This window comes from Halichoerus grypus, chromosome 13 (genome assembly GCF_964656455.1).
Source record: "Halichoerus grypus chromosome 13, mHalGry1.hap1.1, whole genome shotgun sequence".
Lineage (NCBI taxonomy): Eukaryota > Metazoa > Chordata > Mammalia > Carnivora > Phocidae > Halichoerus > Halichoerus grypus.
In genome coordinates, this window is record NC_135724.1 from 36,672,473 (window position 1) to 36,694,782 (window position 22,310).

Genomic DNA, 22,310 nt, shown 5'->3' on the forward strand with positions numbered 1-22,310 from the left:
GATTCCTTTCTATAACTTCTTTGTCTCTAATCTTTACCTTTGTGTTTTTAATCTTTTCATCTCTCAATACTATATTCTGGATATTGTCTTCTAATCCATCAAAAATTTATTAATTTTCTCTTCACCTATCTATTCTGCTATTAAACCCATCCACTGAGTTACTAATATTGATTGTTCTACATGCAGTTCTAGAATTTCCCTTTGGTTTCTTTTTTTTATAGTTTACATTTCTCTGTCAAAATACTGTCATATCTTTCATCTCTCAATGAATGCAGCAAGCACAATTATCTTAAAGTCTGAGTTTTATAACTGCATTCTCTAGATCTCCTGTGGGTCTCTGGTTTCTGCTGGTTGTCATTTACATTGTTTTGTTCCCTTGTGTGCCTGGTCAGTTTTTTTTTCCTGGTAAAATCCACATAACATCAAAATAACCATTTAATGGCAATTCCATGGCATTCAGTACCTTCACAATGTTGTGTTAACACTACCTCTATTTAGTTCCCAAATATTTTCATCACCCCAAAAGAAAACCCTATACCCATTAAGCAGTCACTTCCTGTTTTCCCTCTTTCCACTCCTGGAAACTACCAATTTGCTTTCTGCCTCTATTTATGTCTTTATATTACGTGGATTTCATGTAGGCAACATGTAGTTGGGTCTTACTTTGCTTGGGTCCCCTTCCCTGTACTGTTGCCTGAAAACTCTCAAATAAGCTGGGACACTCATTCGTTTCCCTGATCTCAGGGATCATGGTCTTTTTTGCCTGAGGTTCAGTCTCTTCAAAACCACTGTTTCATATATTTTGTTCATTTTTCTTTCTTTGGTTGTTTCAGGTAGGAGGGCAAATGCAGTCTCTTGCTACTCTACCTTGGCAAGGAGCAGAATTCTACCCTTTTATTTTATTAAAGATTTTATTTATTTGAGAGAGAGAAAGAGAGAGAGCATGAGTGGGGGGAGAGGCAGAGGGAGAAGCAGTCTCCCTGCTGAGCAGGAAGGCCGATGCAGGGCTCAATCCCAGGACCATGGGAGCCCAAGACAGATGCTTAGCCGACTGAGCCACCCAGGTGCCCTGAATTCTGCCCTTTTAAAAGACAATTTGTGGGGTGCCTGGGTGGCTCAGTCGTTCAGCATCTGCCTTCGGCTCAGGTCATGATCTTAGGGTCCTGGGATCAAGCCCCACATCGGGCTCCCTGCTCCGCAGGAAGCCTGCTTCTCCCTCTCCCACTCCCCCTGCTTGTGTTCCCTCTCTTGCTGTGTGTCTCTCTCTGTCAAATAAATAAATAAAATCTTTAAAAAAATAAAAATAAATAAATAAAAGACAATTTATGTGCTTTAGTTTATCAGTTACACTCATCCTATTCAATTTAAAATTTATTCAATTTTAATTTTAGTTTTTTTGAGGTATGATGTCATTTGATCATGTTTTTACCAAGACATTCACCACTCTGAAATCATTCTGTTAACTTATATTGTAATAAAATATGCCCATTTCTCCCAAGTTAACCTCCTTTGCTTATAACCAGCAAGTGCCAGACTCCACACTCTCTTTTTCCCCATGAGCTGGTGCAAACTGCATGTGTTTATGACGAGGTGTCTCTAGTTATCAGATACTCTCTGACTATAGCTTGACTGTCTCCTAAAATTGGGATCATTGCCCTAGAATATCCATAGAACACTTGGGCTCTAGGCAAGCCTCTTCAGAGCTCTGGGTGGGCGGGTGGGGGGGTGATATTTGTTTTTAAATCCAACATAGCTTTTAGGTGTTGGTAGATTTTTAGAAGTAATTTTCAATTACATGAAGATTTTTCTGAGTTATTTTCTCTTTTCTTGTTCTTCAATAAATAATCTATTTTTATTATTTATTTATTTTTTGCCAACCACCTGTAGTGCTTCCAAATAATCCCGGCACTGTGCACCGCCCTCCCCAGCCCAGACTGTCCTAGAGTGGAACTTCGGCTAAGAACCACGGGTGCTGTGATATACACGTGATCAGGTGCCACCACAGTCTCATCAGAGGTGTCAAAGCTCGTCATACTGTCCCTACCTACGACTGACTACGTACCGCCTTGGCCTTGTAGAACCAAGGAGCATTTAAACATAAAGTGGGCTTTTTGTTGATGCTCAAACCTCACCCATCATAAAAACACCTTCCCTGCAGTTATTGCCCCATTTCTCCCCTGCCCTTTCTCAGCCAGACTTGTTCAAAGAACTGTCTGCACTTGTCTCTCCCATTTCCTCACACCTAGCCCGATTGCAATCTGGCTGCCATACCCCACCCCCAGGCTTCACGAGCATCTCTCAACATCTCTCTTGTCCTGCTTGCATGGGTAGTGTCCCACACTGCAGACCCACACCCTTCTCTTCCCCTGCTTCTCCTTCACCCCTCCACTCTCCTTCTGCCCCTCTTTGTGTTCCCTCCCTGTTCTGCTGAAGCCCCTTCACTTCTTCCAGGAAAACCCATAGGCTCCTGTGGCTTTGAGGACCTCAACCGTGATGGAGGGTTGGGGGTGAAGAATGAAGACTCTGCAGACCAGGGGCGTGTGTCAGGCCTCGGACTAGATCCCGAGCCGATTGCTGGAGTCACCTGGAGGAGAGTGGGATGCTAACGACACGGCTGCTGTTTCAGGCGTGGCACCTGAACACTGACAAGTCAGTGTCACTGAGGATCCAGAACAGGGCGTTCCCACGGACGAGTGATTGTAACATCTGATATTTCATGCAAGCACAGAGCAGTATATCAACCTAGGATGCTGAATAAGCCTTCATTGTCTCAAAGTGCTAAGAGAAGTATGATTTACATGTTGAAACTCCCCTCCCTGGGGGGAAAGAGCCATTCAGATGTGTTGTTCCAGTTTACTTTACCCGTGTATATGTGGTACAGAGAAATGACAGAGGTCACTACCCTTCTATAGCTGCTGGTTCAAACACCAGGACCTATCAAACATGATTGCGTCTAACTGCCGGCCTCAGCCACCCGTCAGCCATGAAGACACTTGGAGAGCACTAATGTGGCGCCTTGCTAGCCCCTGCACCAGACAAATAATTCTCTGCCCCAAATGAAGGAGTGAAGGCAGAAGGGCTGAAGGAAAACATGCCAGGCCTTCCCAGCCTCACTCCTCCTGCAGCACATCCTGTCCTAAGGGCCCTCTGGAGGGTGTCGGTGATGGTGAGCGGGGTAAGGTCCGTTTGTCCTCGATTGAGACTGCATAATGGTCCAGGCCTGGTCAGCTCAGGCCGTGTGGGGGGGCGGGGGGGAAGGTCTAGAGCTTAATAACTGAATATTGTACTGCAGCATTCCAGTCACTGCAACCATCCAGATCCATTTCCAATCTATTTCTCCTCCCTTGAAGTGGAGCTCCCTGAAAGTTCAGGCTCAGAAGACTTTATCACACCTGACTCTCCTTCTGGCTGATTTCTACTCACCTCCTCATTCTGAGGCGACTTTAGCACCTGACTGACTGAACCAGTCCTCTCCACCCTTCTGCTGTCAATTCCATACCAGGGATGAGCCACCACACTCTGGCTTCTCAGTCCTTCATTATCTCCACAACCATCTCTCCCACTCCCTCCATAATAGCTCAGCTATCGATGCCTACATCCTAACCCCAGATCTTTATTCTCACAAGTGAATGTACTGCTTTCAGAAGCCTGCTTGGAAGACTGCTGTCCTGGTACCACCATTTCCTGTGGTTCCCACTCTCTGCAGAATCCCAGCTCCAGCACTTGGACCCATAGGGCATGGTCTGCAGGGCCAATTTTCATTTTCTTCCTCGTTTAGCTTAGACAATCCGTGGTCCAGCACATCACCCCTTGCCTTCTGATACCCTTAATCACCTTGCAACTGTTCTCTACCCCAGTGCTGGTTAACCAGAACCATTCAGCCACCAAACCTGAGGAGCAGGTACCAGAGACAGGGATGTCATAGCCAGGAAGATTCTTTCACAAATCTCAACTGAGCACCAGCCCTGCCAGCCAGGCTCACCACACTCCTTAGACAAGTTCACATCCCCTTCCTCTGAACAGTCTATTTCACACCTTCCCCTTTCTCTCTACTCCCCCCATCCCATCTCAAGCTTTGCTGAGATCTACTGTTTCTGGGAGAAATGAAAGCCCTCTGCTCCTAGGAGTGGGGCAAGAACACTCTTGGGCTCAGGATCCTGCACCAGAATAAAGCCCAGAGCCACTGCCACTCCTTATGGCCACTCTATGGACTCGTAACTCTGGCACAGAATACCAGCCTGGCCTTTCTATGGAGCAAACAAGCTTCATGGAGATGGGGACCAGAGAGCATCACTCTTTTCCCCTGTTGTGGGGTTAGTTCTTCCCTGCCCTGTGGAGAAACACTTGGGCAGCTCCTAAGACTTTTTGGTTCCTTACGAGTAACAAAAGGTCCTCTAGTCACTGTCAAGCCAGTAATTCAAGTGTGGTGTCCAGAATAATAATAATAATTAACTTTATTTTTTTATTAGTTTCAGGAGTAGAATTTAGTGATTCATCAGTTGCATATAACACCCAGTGCTCATTACATCAAGTGCCCTCCTTAATGCCCATCACCCAGTTACCCCATTCCCCCACTCATCACCTCCACTCTAGCAACCCTATTTGTTTCCTAGAGTTAAGAGTCTTATAGTTTGGGGTGCCTGGGTGGCTCAGTTGTTAAGCATCTGCCTCCGGCTCAGGTCATGATCCCAGGGTCCTGGGATCGAGCCCCGCATTGGGCTCCCTGCTCCGTGGGAAGCCTGCTTCTCCCTGTCCTACTCCTCCTGCTTGTGTTCCCTCTCTCACTGTGTCTCTCTCTGTCAAATAAATAAATAAAATCTTTTTAAAAAAAAGTCTTATGGTTTGCCTCCCTCTCTGTTTTCACCTTATTGTATTTTTCCTTTCCCTTCCCCTATGTTCATGTTTTGTTTCTTAAATTCCACATATCACTGAAATCATATATTTGCCTTTCTCTGACTTATTTCGCTTAGTATAATACCCTCTAGTTCTGTCCACATGGTTGCAAATAATAATAATTAACTTTAAACTTCATGTTTGGGCTGGGTTTTTCCTCCTCTGCCAGTTGGCAGGGGGAAAAGTCCTGATAGATTTCTCTTCTCTCTGACCTGTTTCATGATTTTCACTCCACCCTTTGCCATGGTTTCTGACCCCACCCAGGGTGGAGGTGAAAGTGGGGCAGGAAAGTTCTCACACAACTTGGAATTCTATGATGATCTGGCATCAGCCCCTCCCCATGAAGCAAGCGCTTTCCTTCCTGAGGTAATTTAGTGGGGTTTTCAGAGATTCCATGGAGTGTGTGGATCTTTTTCTAGCCAGTCACTCAAGACCCCTTCCTCAATGTTTATGTGTCTGATGGAGCCTCAGACCTTACTCTGCTGTGGGGTTCTGCTCATCAGGCAGCCTTCTAGGTTGGGACAGAAAACAACCCCATGCCGGCTTTCTCACTGGAGGGCCCAAGTCTGGTCCTTGGAAAACACTCACACATTCCCTCTGCCCCTACAAACTGTGGGAGCACAGGCCCCTCCCACACAGGCCCTCTGGTTTCTCCCTCCACTGCACAGGCTAGGACCAGCACCACCAGCAGCTCTTTCCAAAATCCCTTCTCATATCCAGCCTTTTCTAGTCTTTTAAACCTCTTTTCTAGGCCAGAGATAGGAAGTTAGCTGGGATCACAGAACCAGTTTTTGGAAACCTCCTTTGTAAGTAGTCTTGGCCATACCCGGGAAACGAGCACCTATCATTCAGCCCAAACTGGGGCAATTCTAGCTCCATTTTCAAATTCTGCCATGCTAGCCTACACATGCGATGAACAACGGGTTGACTCACGGCTACTGTTCTAAAGCAGGAAGGCAGCAAAAAGCCAAAAAACAGAAATGTCCTAAGGGGGGCTGGGCAACCTGATCAGTTCAGCACATCAGTGAAGGTTCAGCCCTCCCTCAGGCCCAGAAAAACTGCCCCATTGCAGGCTGTATGAGATTTCGCTCCAGAATAGAAATAAAAACATGTGTATACAACCGGTGGTTTGTCATGGCAACCAATATGGCATCTTTTGGCCCATTTTCATACCTAGAAACCCAAATGTGAGCAGAAGTGGCAGTGACTCCTCTGGTTTGGTCTGTGTGCCCCAGGTGTCTGGGGCTGACTCCCCAGATGGTAAAGCCACTCTGCACCCAGAAACTGAAACAACTCACTCTTTCAAGCAGAGAGGAATTTAGTGCAAAGAGCTGTTTATGGAGGTGTTCCAAGGGCTGCGGTGACGTGGAAGTTGTCAGAGAAGAAAAGGAGAGAGCATGACCAGCAAATATGGCAAATTGTATTTGACAAACTCAGAAGACAGAGCCTGAAGGAGCCTCTTGGAGATCATTCAGTCTTCCCTTGGCAATCTCACTTGAATTTTACAGATTAAGAAATAATAGTAATAATAATAGCTACATTTTTTAGTGTAGACACTTAGCAAATACTCCTTCATTTATTACCTCATTTATTTTTCAAGACATTCCTATGAGGTAATTACTACCATTGCCTTCATTTTACAGACGAGGAAATTGAAACTCCAAGAGGTAAATTCACTTGCCCGAGGTGCCCTGGCCAGGAAGGGCAGCAACAGGAGACCAGCCTGTGCATTAGGACCCCTGGTTTGGTGTGATTTCCATGACACCATTATATGGCACAGTGGACAAGCTCAATTAAAAATCCTCTCCTAGGGGTGCCTGGGTGGCTCGATTGTTAAGCATCTGCCTTCGGCTCAGGTCATGATCCCAGGGTCCTGGGATGGAGCCCCACATGGGGCTCCCTGCTCAGCGGGAAGCCTGCTTCTCCCTCTCCCACTCCTCCTGCTTGTGTTCCCTCTCTCGCTTGTCTCTCTCTGTCAAATAAATAAACAAAATCTTAAAAAAAAAAATCCTCTCCTAGTAACATTTGAAAGGTAGTGCATACCTTTCTACTTCTCAAGTTCAGTCCAAAGCAGAGCCATGGCTTTGAAAATACTTGTATTCAGTTGAAATGCCAAGAGTAGAGCTTGAAGAAGCCATAAAAGGAGGAATGGAAGTGTGTAAACAGTGCCAGCCATATTCATGAGAACACCATGGGTCCTGGGAGTCAGTCCGTTTCCGGGCCTTCAGAGAGGTTAGCTGACTGGGTGACAGATGTGACACCATGGGAAAGAAGGATGACAATGTCGGTGGTGGGAGAGGAGAAGAGGCCTAGAGACCAGGGAAGCTCAAGAAAGGAAACAGGCTAAAAGAAGGGGAATAGGGGCGCCTGGGTGGCTCAGTTGGTTAAGCGACTACTTTCGGCTCAGGTCATGGTCCTAGAGTCCCGGGATCGAGTCCCACATCGGGCTCCCTGCTCAGCGGGGAGTCTGCTTCTTCCTCTGACCCTCCCCCTCTCATGTGCTCTCTCTCTCTCTCAAATAAATAAATAAAATCTTTAAAAAAAATAAAATAAAATAAAAAAACAAAAGAAGGGGAATAGTTGGTCAGAGGAGCTTAGAGGTCCTGCACAAGAAGGTAGCCTAGGCTTGATATGTGAGAGCAAACCTTCAGATAAGTGGGGAGAGGCCTGAAGGAAAACACCAGTCTCGATGAGAAAAGAGCCCTGGACCAGGAAATGGCCTCTGTGAGGAGAGGGTGAAGTACACCAGAAGACGGCCATGGGGTGTGGTGGGCAGGGCAGGGTGGGTGTGTGTGGAGGTCATGGAGCCTTGAGTGAACATGGAACATAGCAGGCCGCAAGGAGCAAAGAAGGGAGAACAGACCTGGCTCTGCCCAGTGTTTGCAGGCAGAGTCTTGGTGGCGAAACCTTTCCTCCCCACGCACAAGTCTTCTAGAGTACAATCTCCTGCATTCCCAGGGCCATCCTGGGCCCTCAGTGCTCTCACAGTTGATACCACCACGTGCAGTCTATCCCATCCCCACTGCCTCGTCCAAATGCATCACTGACATTGCTGCCGGCTGTGCCCCACCCTCCCCCCACCCCACCACTCCAACCTCTCCAAAGGAACACCCCCAGCTCGTGACCTGCAGGACTCCTTGGGCCCTTAGCATGTCCTCCAAATGGATTGTTCTTTTCCCCTCTGTGATCCCATTAGATTCTGAGTGCTTTGAATCATGCCTTTTTGTCTGGACATCCCTTTCACAGTGCCCTGAACTCAAAGATGGTTGTTTAGATGTTAACAATAGCAGTTTGTCAACAATACCAAAATGGAAGTACGCGGTGGTTGGCTGGTAACAACCAAAAGCCAGCAATGAAACAATGGAATTGAAAATCTTATTCATCTTGTGCCCTCTTGTGGAGAAGAGGGTAAAGAACACTATATCACCGCCTGGGAAGCTAGGGATTTACTTCTTTCCCTATCACCTCCTTCTTCTCTAAATGTAGTTATAACAGTGTTAATGAATAAAAATATATTTAAATATAAATATTCTATGTTTAATTTTAATGTTATATTATTCTATATTTAAACATATACAGTATATCTAAATATAGTTATAATATTAACGAATCATGTTTACCATATTATGATTTATGAGCTCATAAATACTGTTCAGAGATGAACCAAAAAGTACTGTATAATTATATGTTCTTTCTGGTAACATCCTTGTATATTTTTGCTCCTGTAAAATCATTACATGGCTTCATTTTTTTATTTGCTTAGTCTTCTAGGTACTTATCAAAGTTAAAGCCCAAACTCTTTACTGAAGCTGTAAGGTCCTTTAATTTTTTTTTTAAACAAATCTGGAACCTCCAACAATACTACTTTTAAAAGTTATTGGAGGGTGCCTGGGTGGCTCAGTCATTGGGCGTCTGCTTTCGGCTCAGGTCATGATCCCAGGGTCCTGGGATCGAGTCCTACATCGAGCAGGGGGCCTGCTTCTCCCTCTCCCACTCCCCCTGCTTGTGTTCCTGCTCTCACTCTCTGTCAAATAAATAAATAAAATCTTTAAAAAAAAAAAAGTTAGTGGAGCTCTCTTCAGTGCTGCCACTCAAATAAGACTAATTACTTACCCCCTCATTGTTGCACGGCAATAATCATCCTGGGATTCCACACTTGCTTGCCTTTTCAGTCTTTTGAGGGATAGAAGTTCAGAATTTTAATAAGTCAAATTCATAATTTTTCCCTTTGTGACTAGTGCTTTTAGTGTTTTATTTTTGTTTTATTGTTTTAAGATTTATTTATTTGAGAGAGAGAGAGGACACACAAGTGAGGGGAGGGGCAGAGGGAGAGGGACAGAATTTCAAGCAGATTCCCCACTGAGCCTGAGATCATCACCTGAGCCAAAATCAAGAGTCAGAAGCACAACCAACTAAGCCACCCAGGCGCCCCTAGTATCCTATTTTTAAAATCACTCCCTATCCCAATACCTTGAAGACATTTTCCTACGTTATATTACAAAATCTTTATTGTTTTGATTTTCACATTTAGGTCTACCACTGACTTGGAAATGATTTTTGTGTATGGTGTGAGGTAAGAATAAAATTTTATTTTACTTTTTCTATATAGATATTTAACTGAGCCACATTATTTACTGAAAAGACCATCTTTCACCTACTATTCTGCAGTGCTATTCATGTCAATCATCAAATAACCATGTATGTGTGCATCTATTCCTGGAATCTTTAATCTCTTCCACTGATATGTTTATTATCCTTACATTAATACTACACTGTTCTAGTTACTGCAGACTTTTTGGTTTTTTTAAAGATTTTATTTATTTGACAGAGATAGACACAGCAAGAGAGGGAACACAAGCAGGGGGAGTGGGAGAGGGAGAAGCAGGCTTCCTGCCAAGCAGGGAGCCCTATGCAGGGCTCGATCCCAGGACCCCGGGACCATGACCTGAGCCGAAGGCAGACGTTTAACCAACTGAGCCACCCAGGTGCCCCACTGCAGACTTTTAATACATCTTGACAGGCAATAGGGTACCACCTCATTCTTCTCCTTTAAGAGTGTCTTGGCTCTTCTAAACTCTGCGTTTCTATATAAATGTTAGTACCAGGCCTTTTTAATTTCCAGAAAAAGTATTGACATTTTTATTGGGATTGCAATAAATCTACAGATAAATCTACAAATAATTTTAGAATGAATTGTCATTTCACAATATCAGGTCTTCTAATCCTTCTAATCACTCCATTTATTTTGGTCCTCTTTAATTTTTCTCAATATTTTTTTACTGGTTCCTGAATAATCTTCTCTATAAATTTCATTTTATAGACTCTGTTGGATTTCTTAAAATTGTGATGGAATATACACAACATAAAATTTACCATCTTAACCATTCAGGGTACAGTTCAGTAGTGTTAAGCATATTCATGTTGTGCAACCAATCTCCAGAATACTTTCCACCTTGCAAAACTGAAACTGTACCCATTAAACACCAACTCCCCTCTCCCTCCCCCCGCAGTCCTTGGCAACCTCCATTCTATTTTCTTTCTCTATGAATTTCACTGCTCTATTGATTCCATTCATGTAAGTGGAATTACATAGTATTTGTCTTTTTGTGACTGGCCTATTTCACTTAGTATAATATCCTCAATATTCATTCATGTTGTAGCACGTGTCAGAATTTCCTTCCTTTCTAAGGCTGAATAATTTTACATTGCATGTATAATACCACATTTTGTTTATCTATTCATCTCTCGGTGAACACTTGTTTGACTTTCATCTTCTGGCTATTGTAGATAATGCTGCTATGAACAATACCTCTTCAAGACTGTTTTCAGGGGCGCCTGGGTGGCTCAGTCGTTAAGCATCTGCCTTCAGCTCAGGTCATGATCCCAGGGTCCTGAGATCAAGCCCCACATCGGGCTCCCTGCTCAGCGGAGAGCCTGCTTCTCCCTCTCCCACTCCCCCTGCTTGTGTTCCCTCTCTCACTGTGTCTCTCTCTGTCAAATAAATAAAATCTTTAAAAAAAAAAAAAAGACTGTTTTCAGTTCTTCTAAGTTTGTACCCAGAAGTGGAGTTACTGGATCATATTTTTAATTTTTTGAGGAACTACAGTATGTCCTTTTAATTCTTCTTACATAATTATTTTTAAGAAATGGGAAAAGTCATATTAACCAACGTTATAGAGTATATTTTTAAAAGAATTTTATGATATGTTAATCCAAAATAAAATATTTTATATAAGTCACTACTATATACAAAGCAAAAAACTGATGAGATTTTTTTAAATTCCCAAGTGGTTTTGAGACATTGTATATTAATGTCAAAAGTACTCTCTAGTCAAATTAGGTTGGGAAACACTGTATTAGCTGAAAGTGAATTTGGAGCAAGAAGCAGATTAACCAGTGCAGCAAGTGAGTGAGGACAGCTATTTAATTAAGACGTATTCATTGAGTGTGTATTCATATGTGTGTTTTTGATGGATAATGAAAAGAAAGAAAAAGAGCCATAGTCCTAAAGAGCTTTGGATCTGGTGGACTGGGGCTGGTGGAAAGGCAGTATAACACATCAAATAATTAGAGGAAAATTACATTCAGAGTATAATTAGGTGCTAAACGTGTGATGTAGTCAAGTTCTTCAGGGACATGAGGGGAGGAAATCACTATAGGGTAAAGTAATTGGTTCACTTCATGGTGAAACAAGCTGGGCCTCAAATTTGAGAGAATAAGAAGAGCCATTTAAGACTCAAAGAATAGCTTAAGCAAAAGCACAGCAATACAAATGAGGGTAGCTCTGTGGCTATTCAGCTTCCATGTGCACTCTTCTATACATTTTTGAACTTCTGTACATCAATAAAACAACTCCAGTTTTTCTTGTAACAAAATACAACTATCTGTCTTTAAGCTAAAGTTCTCACCTTTTCCTCAAAATACGGAGAGACACAGTGCCAAAAGTCATTGTATCCATCACTGGTGATCTTAACTACTCCTCAAATTCAGGCAAAGTCCCACTAAATATTCTGTTACCTAACGAATACATTGTGAAGTTAACTTTCAACTCTAGGTACATAAAATAACAATGGGAAGGAGATGGAAGAAACTGTTTAGCATATAAAATAAACACGTATGTATAACAGAGAATACACAAAGCTCCTGCTGTCATGGTTTCTGCGATTTGCTGTGAGGCTGTCAATGATATCTACATCTTCCTTCTTCCACTCCCCAGTCCACATTTCCCCCATCCTCAGCCTGAAATTCACCTGGAGTGACCAAAACCTTCACTCCTAGGCACCTCCAAGTAACTCCCTGGGTTTCATAGTCCTTCTTGTCTGCATTTATAGCAGCAACTCGAGTTCACCTCACCTAGAGTGACTTTTTTTTTTTTTGGCCAGTTGGTTCAATGATATAAGAAGTCCAGAATGTCCAGGAGGCATTCTCACTTTCCAATTCAATTGAACCACTGTGTCTGCTAATGGAAGCATTCCTCCCTTGGAGACTATGACTTTCATAACAGCATTGCTCAAAGTTTCTGGGGCAGGAAAAATAATCCTGCAAATGGGTTATTGAGTTTAAGAGTGAGAAGGGCCACTCCCACTTCTACCCCTTGATGCTCAGATCCATGTGTTCTGGCTATGGGAGCGAGAACACCCTATAACAGTTGCTGATTCGAAGCTTACACTGTATCCTGTGAGACAGAATCACATTGTTTTGGGGTATTGTCTCCCAAATGGCACCACAAATGAGTCTTCAATAAGCCACTCCAACTCTCAATTAGCCATCTGCTCCTAGGTGATGGAATATGAGGGTTAAGGCCAGCTGATTCCATAAGCATAAGCCCCATGCTGTACTTCTTTAGCTGTGAAATGGGCTCCCGGCTGAGAAGTAGTGCCGTGCAGGATACCACGATGATGGATAAAGCATTCCGTAAGTACACAGATGTACAGCTGGCTGAAGTGTTATCTTGAGAGAAGGCAACTCCACACTCAGAAAACATGCATATTCCAGGGAGGATGAATCTCTGCCTCCTCTGTGAAGAAACAGGTCCAGTGTAATCAATCTGCCACCAGGTGGCTGCTTGGTCCCCATGGAGAGTGGTGCCATATAAGGGGCCTAGTGTTGACCTCTTCTGTTGACAGATTCGCTACTCAGCAGTAATGTTACACAAATCAACACTGAGTAGGGGAAGTCCATGTTTCTGAACCCCATGCATAGCCTCCATCCCTACCACTGTGGCCACTTTGTTTATGGCTCACTGAGCAAGCACTGGGGTGACTAGGGTAAGAGACTGAATTATATCCATGGAGTGTCCACCTGATTATGAGCAGCCTCCTTGACAGTGCACAGCCATGGCTCACTGCACAGCAGAGAAGTCTCTATTGTGCCACGGTAATGGAACTTGCTGGAAGCCTTTTCTCCAGAGTGCAAGGGAAAGTCATTCACTCTGAAGTATCTCACTAGTGGCACTCTGCTCTGAACCTGCCCAAGAGGGTGCAGAAAGAAACTGCTGCCAGGGAGATCTGCTGCTGCCTCCTGGAGAGCTGCATGCTAAGCTTGTCGAGCCAGCACACCAGAACCAGGACGGGAAGCCCCTTTCTCTTGTAATGTCTTCCAGAGCCTCCTACTTGACAAATCATAACATCATGCTTGTTGGTAAAGGAAAAATATTTAAGAGGCCCATTTCATGTTTACAGACCAGGTAAAGGGTGAATTTCAATGAACTGCTAGCTGGCAAAAGCACTGTAATGGGTTGACAGTATCCTTCCAAAATTCATGTCCACCTGGAAACTTGGAACGTGACCTTATTTAGAAATGTACCTTTTTTTTGCAGATGTAATTAGTTAAGATGAGGTCATACAGGATGAGGGTGGGCCCTAAATCCAATGACTGGTGTCCTTTTAAAGGGAAATGAGACATGGAGCCGCACTTAGACCAGAGAGAAGAAAGCCATGTGATGACAGAGGCAGAGATTGCCAGCAACCATGAGAAGTTGGAAAGAGGTAAAGAAGGACTCTTCTCTAGAGCTTTCTGAGGGAGCATGGGCCTGCCAACACCTTGATTTCAAACTTCTAGCCTCCAGAACAATGAGATAATAAATTCTTGTTGTCCTAAGCCACCAAGTTCGTGGCAATTTGTTATGGCAGTCCTAGGGAGCTAATACAGCACCAAACCCAGTTATTACCAAATGCTCAGTTCCAGTTTGGGGAGAACCAACTCATGAATGAATAGCTGAAGCCCTATGCTTTGGGAGAAAGGCGAGAAGCAAGATTCTGTATGGACAATGTGCTGAACACCCAAGATTATAGCAGACTCTGAAATTCTACCATACATCTCTCCTCTCATTAGGCTTTACTGTCTTATCAGACGTGGATTTTCGGTATTGTGGGAAATTTCAGATGTCCGTCTCTTCACGTGAAAATGTCATGAAGCCATCATGCTTTATTCCAACATATCCTCCTGCAGCAGCTCTCTGACCAGTGGGCTCTCCTTGCGGGTTGTCTGTCTTCTGTGCCTTGAAATCTATCTGAACAGTCTGTTAAATTTCAGAAACTGTCCTTTTATCAGTTTGATCCTCGTTTTATTCACATATTTATGGAGCAAGAATTAACTAGAGATCACTGTGCCAGCTACCTTCAAGGGAACAAATGACACAGAGAACACAAGGATGAATGGGACACAGACCCCGTCTGACATGCACACGAGCGACGGAGACACATCTTGGAAGATCCCAGATTTCTACTGGGGGGATGGTGGTGTTCATCCAGGAGATAAGGAAGAAAAAGAGGCGAGTGGAGAGGAAGTGAGGAAGAACGCAGGTTTGGTTTACGGTGCCTGTGAAACAAACAAGTAGTGATGTTTCTTCAAGTCACCTCTATGCGGAGGAGGCTCAAGAAAAGGCTCAGGCTCAGGATATAAACTGGAACTCACTGGTTTAGAGATGGTAGTTGAAGGCTTATATGTAGAAATAGATGAGCTAGCCCAAAGAGAGCCTAGAGCATGAAAAGTGCAGGAACCAAAGGCAGAACAATGAAGAACACGAATAATATGTGGGAATGCCGAACAAGAGGAACCACTGTAAGGAGTGTTCAGAAGAAGGAAGAGAACCCGAAGACAGAGGAGTAAGGGAGGACAGAATTCAAAGTGGAAGAAGTACTGTAGGTAATAATGGGAAATGCTGAGAAGATAAGGACTAAAATAAGTGAATTATATTTGACAATAGGGAAGACAAGGGAAGGGCTAAGGGTAGAAGCTCCTTACAGAAGGCTTAAAGGGAATGGGAGGTGCAATTGTAGTTTATTCTCTATAACTGATGTTATGATACTCATAATGGAAAAGTCAAATTGGTCTATAAGACCTGGAATGGACAAGGGCAGTCCCTTCCCCCCCATCCCACCACTAAGTCCTGCTCTGCAGAACTGCATCCAAATTCCTATTTGTATAGCTGTTTCTATGGGGATTTATTTACACGTTCTAAATAACTTAAGACAGCCATCTCTTTTGATATTTGACTTTTACATGTTATTAAGTTCATTTTAGGGAATATAAGGATTTAGCTCTCTTACACAGCCACATTACCTTCATATACAGAATTGTCATTCACCCCTTCCCTCAAACCTCCCAATATACTTCTAACTTATTTTGGTTAGATCAGATTTCAGTGTTCACATTATAATGACGATGTATGTATTATTCATAGCTAAGCCTTCTAATGTACTATAATTAAATTTCTTGCACACCATTTTGCCTGGATTTAATGATAAATGAGTATGGTTTCCCCCCTTTGCTTAGTCTTCTATGTACCCATCACTAATCCTGCCAGAATTGCAAACTTTCACCCCAAAGTATACATCTGCTCTCAGCAATGGAACATAACAAACACACCGAGTACTCTGTCTGCAGTACTTTTCCCCTTGGAGGCATGTGCCTTGAACTCTCCATCTTCTTAGCTCCAAAACTTTCAACTTCGATCTCCTTTATCACCCTCTCGAGAATTTCTTCCATTACCTACTATGTTGAATCCCCTATGCTTGTTACTTGGATTACTCTCTCTTTTAGGTAGACCTCCAGTAACCTCCTGAGAAAGGGTGCATGGGAGGTAACGTTTTTTTTAATGCTTTGCATATCTGAAAATTATTCCTACTTTGAATATCATTCATCAGAGTTTAAGTGGGAAATTAATTTTCCTCAAGATTTTGAAGGCATTGTTCATCATCTTCTAGACTGAGAAGTCTAATATCATCCCGTTTTTCAATTTTTAGTTTGCAGCTAGTTAGATTCCGGAAGCTCTTAGGATCTCAAATTTGTCCTATATTTTGAGAAATTCCAGAATGATATAGGTCTTCATCCTTCATGTTGTGCATGCAAAGCGTTGGCCCTTTTAATCTGTGAATTCCCATATTTCAGTTTTGGGACATTCTCTTGAAAAACCTTTACTTAAAACTCAACCCTTATTCAGCACTGCATCATCCACACTGGGGAATGGGGAGTCAGAATTCAGCCCTTATTGGTCATTCAAGAAATCCACACTAGGAAGATATGTATCATCTTTAGGTTGTTTGATCATCTTCAGAATGTTTGGTAAAATGGTTTCTGCTAAGAATCTGAGGCAAACTTCAACTCAGAGACATTTGCTGAGTGGGCAATTAAAAACAACTCCACCCATATCTGTGCAATAATTAAACTAGTTTTAGTGGGAGAAGGAATGGGTGAAATAGGTGATGGGTATGAAGGAGAGCACTTGTTGTGATGAGCAATAGGCGCCGTATGGAAATGCTGACTCACTATGTTATACACCTGGAACTAATATTGTACCTGGAACTAATATTACTATTTAACTAATGGGTATTTAAATAATAATGCTCTGAAAATGAGTGTGACGACAGAGATAAAAATAGAAGGAACAACTGAGTATCTGTTTAAAGATTAGTTAGAGTACCCAATCCCTTCCATGCCTCAGCTCAGTGGATGGCTACCACGTCTATTCTCACCTATGCAGAAGTCTAGGATTTTCTTCTCTGGAAAGGTCTCCGAACTGTAAGACACCTTGCACATACAGTAGCCCTCACCCTCACCCTAACCATCACCCTAACACAAACCCTAGTCCTACCACTAACCTGTAACTGGAACACCTAAGCGTAACTCTTTCCCTAACCCTAACCATAAACCTAATCCTCTGGCAAGGTCTCTGAACTATAGGATACCAGGCACATAACCTTCCCCTAAACTTAACCCTTACTGTAACTCTAACCCTAACACTAGAATTGAGAAAGTGGGTTCCTGAACACAAAATAAGAAAAGCTGAGAGCAGCCGAGTTATTCTGGGGAAGATCCCAAACCTTTAAGAATTGGTAATATTTCTGAAAATGGGTGTGAAGGTGGAGATAAAAACAGAAGTAACAATTGAACATCTAATTAAAGAGTATTTAGGGGCACCTGGGTGACTCAGTGGGTTAAACATCCAACTCCTGGTTTCAGCTCAGGTCATGATCTCAGGGTTGTGAGGTGGAGGCCTGCTTTGGGCTCCCCTACTCAGCAGGGAGTCTGCTTCCTGCCCCCCGCTGCTTCCCCTGCTAGTGTACACACACACATACTCTCTCTCTCTAAAATAAATAAATCTTTTTTTAAATAATTTATTTGACACAGAGAGAGAGAGAGAGAGAGAGCACAAGCAGCGGGAGAGTGAGAGGGAGAAGCAGACTCCCCGCTGAGCAGAGAGCCCGATGTGGCACCCAATCCCAGGACCCTGGGATCATGACCTGAGCCGAAGGCAGACGCTTAACTGACTGAGCCACCCAGGAGCCCCTAAATAAATAAACCTTTTTTTAAAAAAAGAGTATTTAGAGCTCTAAGTCACTCCCTTGCCTCAGCTTGGTGGATGGATGCCATGTCTAATCACACCCAAGCAGAAGTCTGGAGAGGTCTCTGAACTGCAGGATACCAGGCTCATACCAAAACCCTAACCTGAACCATAACATTACCCCTAACCCCTAACCCTAACCAACATCCTATGGAGTGGTCTCCGAACAGCAGTATACAAGGCCCATACCCTCACCCTGGCCCTAATCCTAACCCTCACCCTTTCCCCAGTCCTATCCTGAACCCTAACCCTAGATGTGAGGGGGAAAAGAAAAAGGGAGAAGTGGCATATATATACAATGGAATATTACTCAGCCATAAAAAAGTATGAAATCTTGGCATTTGCAACGACCTGGATAGGGCTAGAGAGTATGATGCTAAGTGAAATAAGCCATTCAGAGAAGCACAAATACCATATGATTTCACTTATATATGGAATTTAAGAAGAAATACAAGTGAGCAAAGGGATAAAAAAAAGAGAAAGAGGCAAACCATATAACAGCCTCTTAACTACAGAAAACAAATGGATGGTTACCAGAGGGGAGGTAGGTGGGTGGGGGGATGGCGGAAATAGGGGATGGGGATTAAGGAATGTACTTATGTGATGAGCACTGGATGTTGTATGGAAGTGTTGAATTACTATATTATACAAATGAAACTAATAGTACTGTATGATAAGTGGAGTAAAAATAAAACCTTCCAAAAAATAAAAAATAAATTAAGTTCTAATTGGTACAAATTCACTCTCAAATACCAAACAAGCCACTTTAAAGATGGGGAAAGAAATTTCACTAACCAATTGTACAGTACCGCTCCTAGTGCTGTAACCTGTCTGATATTTGGACCAGCTTTCTAGCAGCTTGAATTTGGCTCTTCATTAAGTTAGTCTAGGAAATAGACATTGCCTTTGTTTCTTTGTTGCTAGATATCATGAACCAGCTCCCAGATTCAATCAGAGCCTTGCTACTCAAAGTATTATTATTACCTAGGAATGTGTCAGAAATGTAGAAACTTGGGCCCCACCTCAACCTTACTGAATCAGAATTTGCATTTTAACAAGATCCTCAAGTGATTCCTATGCACATTCAACTTGGAGAAGCAGTGATATGGGTCGTGGACATCTTTGAGAATCAGACAGAAGATGAAGACCAGAAATCTCAGACTAGAAGCTACGCAGGTGATGGAACTGGAAAGGGGCAGGTGGGGACTTTTAGCAACTGGGGAAAGCAGGCTCTAAGTGTCCACAGGGAGCAGCTACTTCGCTCCAAGAAATATTTGTCCAGAGGGAATGCAGGATCAGTATTCTTAGATTTTTCAGTTTTCCAAAAGAAGTGAGTAGTGTGGATTTTCTTTAATGTATTGAATCAAAATTTACATTTTGGAAACCAATTCAATTTCAAAATTATGGGGCAAATAAATCACATCACAGGCTAGTCTTTGTCAAGGTTGATAACTTGTGTCTTCTGTTAGACCCTGTCCCCAGAGAAGTACACATACGCACCTAGAAACACACAGTTCAGTGGTGTCCATTAGAGCTCTGTACCGTGATGCTTGTGCGTCAGTGTGACAGCCATTGGTCATATGAGGCTACTGAGGACTTGAAATTGGCAAAAGTGACTCAGGAATTGAATTCCTAATTTTATTTAATTTTAATAAGTTTATACTTAAGTAGCCACATGTATTTAGCGGTTACCACATCAGGCACCGCTAAATCAGGTTGGGTGTAGAGATCTACAGATAGAGAGCCCACAGACCATGGGTTAAAACTCTTCTCAGGGGACGCCTGGGTGGCTCAGTCGGTTAAGTGGCTGCCTTTAGCTCAGGTCATGATCCCAGGATCCTGGGATCGAGTCCCACATCGGGCTCCTTGCTCAGCAGGGAGCCTGCTTCTCCCTCTCTCTCCCTCTGCTTGTGCTCTGTCAAATAAAAAAAAAAAAAATCTTTAAAAAAAAAAAAAAAAAAAGAAAACTCTTCTCAGGGTGGCAGGAGGGGTGAAATAAAGGGGATTAAGAGTGCACTTATCATGATGAGCACTGAGTGATGTATACAATTGTTAAATCACTATATTGTACACCTGAAACTAACGTAACACTGTATGTTAACTATACTTCAATAAAAAACAAACAAACCAAAAAACCTAAATGCCTATCAGATGTTTATTTTCCCAAACAAGCTTTCCTTTTGAGTCAGTTCTTTATTTAGTTAATATGGAGGTTCTCAACCTCAGCTGCTGTGGGAGACCAATAAAATGGCCCCAAAGACAGTAGGTCCTATTCCTGGAACCTGTAAATATTACCTTATTTGGAGAAAAGGTCTCTGCAGGAGTGAACAAAATAGGGATCCTGAGATGGGGCGGGGGCGGGGATTATCCTTGATTTTTTGGGTAGGCCTTAAAAGCAATTACATGTAGCCTTACCAGAGGGAGAAAAGGAAAGACTTGAGGATGCTGGCCTTAAAGACTGGGGTGAGGCAGCCATAAGCCACAGACTGCTGGCAGCCACCAGAAGCCGTAAGAGGAAAGGACTGGATTCTTCCCTAGAGCCTCCAGAGGGAGTGCGGCTCAGCTGACATCTTGATTTTGGCCAGTGCCACTGATTTCAGACTTTGGGCCTCCAGAACTGTTGTTTTAAGGCACCAATTTTGTGGTTGTTATAGCAGCCCTAAGAAACTAATATAGCTGCCCACTGGAATTGCCTGGGGAGCTTTACCTACCTACATTAGTTTTTTTAATCTTCTTCCAACGAGATGACTATTGTGATCCCTATTTTGTAATGAGACAAGGATTAGCAAATTTTAGGAACTTACCCACAGCTGGCTTGTGGCAGAGTTGAGGAGTGAACCCAGGTCTGTCTGCTCACTTCTGGAAACAGTGAACAAGGAAGAGGGAAATATCCAAGATGACTTCTAAGACTTCTGCCTGGAATACGGAGCCAACAGGAGTTTCACTATCAAAGAAGGAATCTGAGAAGAATGGCAGTTGAGGGTGTAAGTATGGGAAGATAAACTCAGTCTGGGATGCTTCCTTAGTTGTTTTCCTAACTTGATACTTCATTCTTGTCTTCCACAAAGGGACACATGGCTCACTCATCCAAACTCTCACAGCTATTCAGTATGTACGCACACTTGGACTTCCTACACACACTCTCCACCACCCTCTTGGAAACCATAGCTCCATTGTAGGCAAATTGCCTTTTATTTCTAAACCTAACTCTCTAACTCAGGATCCTTGTAGAAACATGGCAGCTTGTCTCTAACATACCTCTTCATGCTTCTTTAGGCAAGGAAAAAAATGAGTGTGTGTACAGATGGATACAGATGCACACCTGTAAAAGTTTCTAACCAGATGGAGAGTAAATATGTTGGGATAAAGAAATACAGTGATTGGGACGCCTAATTGGCTTAGTCCATGGAGCATGCAACCCTTGATCTTGGGGTTGTGAGTTTGAGCCCCATGTTGGGTGTAGAGATTACTTAAAAATAAAATCTTAAAAAAAAAAAGAAATACAGTGATGAAGAAGAAAAGTAGAAGAGTGAATATAATATTATAGAGTGACTGCCCTCTTCACTGCATTAATAAGTGGTTTATGAAATTCATAGGGAGTTTAATATGCTTATATAAGGGAAGCATTCAGGTATATGGCATGTTTGATATTTATTTTTACATAATCTCATAAAATGTCCAATTATGTAGAGGGTATTGATTATCACCTATTATTCAGCCTCAGATTCAATCTACTGAAAATTCTCCTCAAATGTCCACATAACCCACTGTCAAACCTGCTCATACCATCTTTTAAAAAATTTACCTAAATGATACACTATCCAATCATCTGTCAGTCTGCCCACCAAGCAAGCATTAGCATCCTAATGTTTCCTGATCTGCCTCCATCCTCACTCCCTCTGCACTAGTTCAGATCTCCAACAGCTGCCGTCCAGATCTTCACAATAGTTTCAGAGCTGGTCACCCTGCCTTGAGTTTTGTCTCCTCCCAAATCCAACCTTCACATTGCCATCACAGAGTTCTAGCTGAACTGCAGATAGGCTTGTGCCACTTACTCCAGATCCTACTTCAAATTTTAGTTCATAGCCTTTTACCTGGCCTGCCACATCTTTTAAAGCAAGCTACTTCTTTCTTCATCCTCACCCTGAGCCTCTCATGGCTTGCCATCCATCGATCTCAGCAAATACAAAATTTCTGCACTGGCTCCTCAGTTTGGACTACATGGCACTCAGCTTTCCCCCATCAATCCCAGTCTCACTCTCTCCACCTCTCCCCCCTGCCCCAGCACCTTCTTTCTTTGTGCTTTTATAGCATCCTGTAGATAGCTCCATCAGAACATCTGCCACGTTGTTCACAACCGTCAGTTTATACACCCTTCTTCTTAGTCTATCGGTTCCTAAAAAGCAAGAATCTCGGGGCGCCTGGGTGGCTCAGATGGTTAAGACTCTGCCTTCAGCTCAGGTCATGATCCCAGGGTCCTGGGATCGAGTCCCACATCGGACTCCTTGCTCAGCGGAGAGCCTGCTTCTTCCTCTCCCTCTGGACCTCCCCCTGCTCATGCTCTGTATCTCTC

At 43.2% G+C, this 22,310-nt stretch overlaps 1 protein-coding gene and 1 long non-coding RNA gene across 5 annotated transcripts in view; one reads left to right on the plus strand and one right to left on the minus strand.

Moving 5' to 3' along the window:
* Positions 1-22,310, plus strand: part of LOC118533873 (zinc finger and SCAN domain-containing protein 30) — a 508,183-nt gene that overhangs the window by 401,394 nt on the left and 84,479 nt on the right. The window lies entirely within an intron of this gene.
* LOC118533882 (uncharacterized) overlaps positions 1-22,310 on the minus strand; it is a 146,264-nt gene that overhangs the window by 121,914 nt on the left and 2,040 nt on the right. For both annotated transcript variants that reach the window (XR_013443337.1, XR_004916409.2), the window contains exon 2: positions 20,542-20,653. This is a non-coding gene — a long non-coding RNA (uncharacterized LOC118533882). The remainder of the gene's footprint in view (positions 1-20,541; positions 20,654-22,310) is intronic.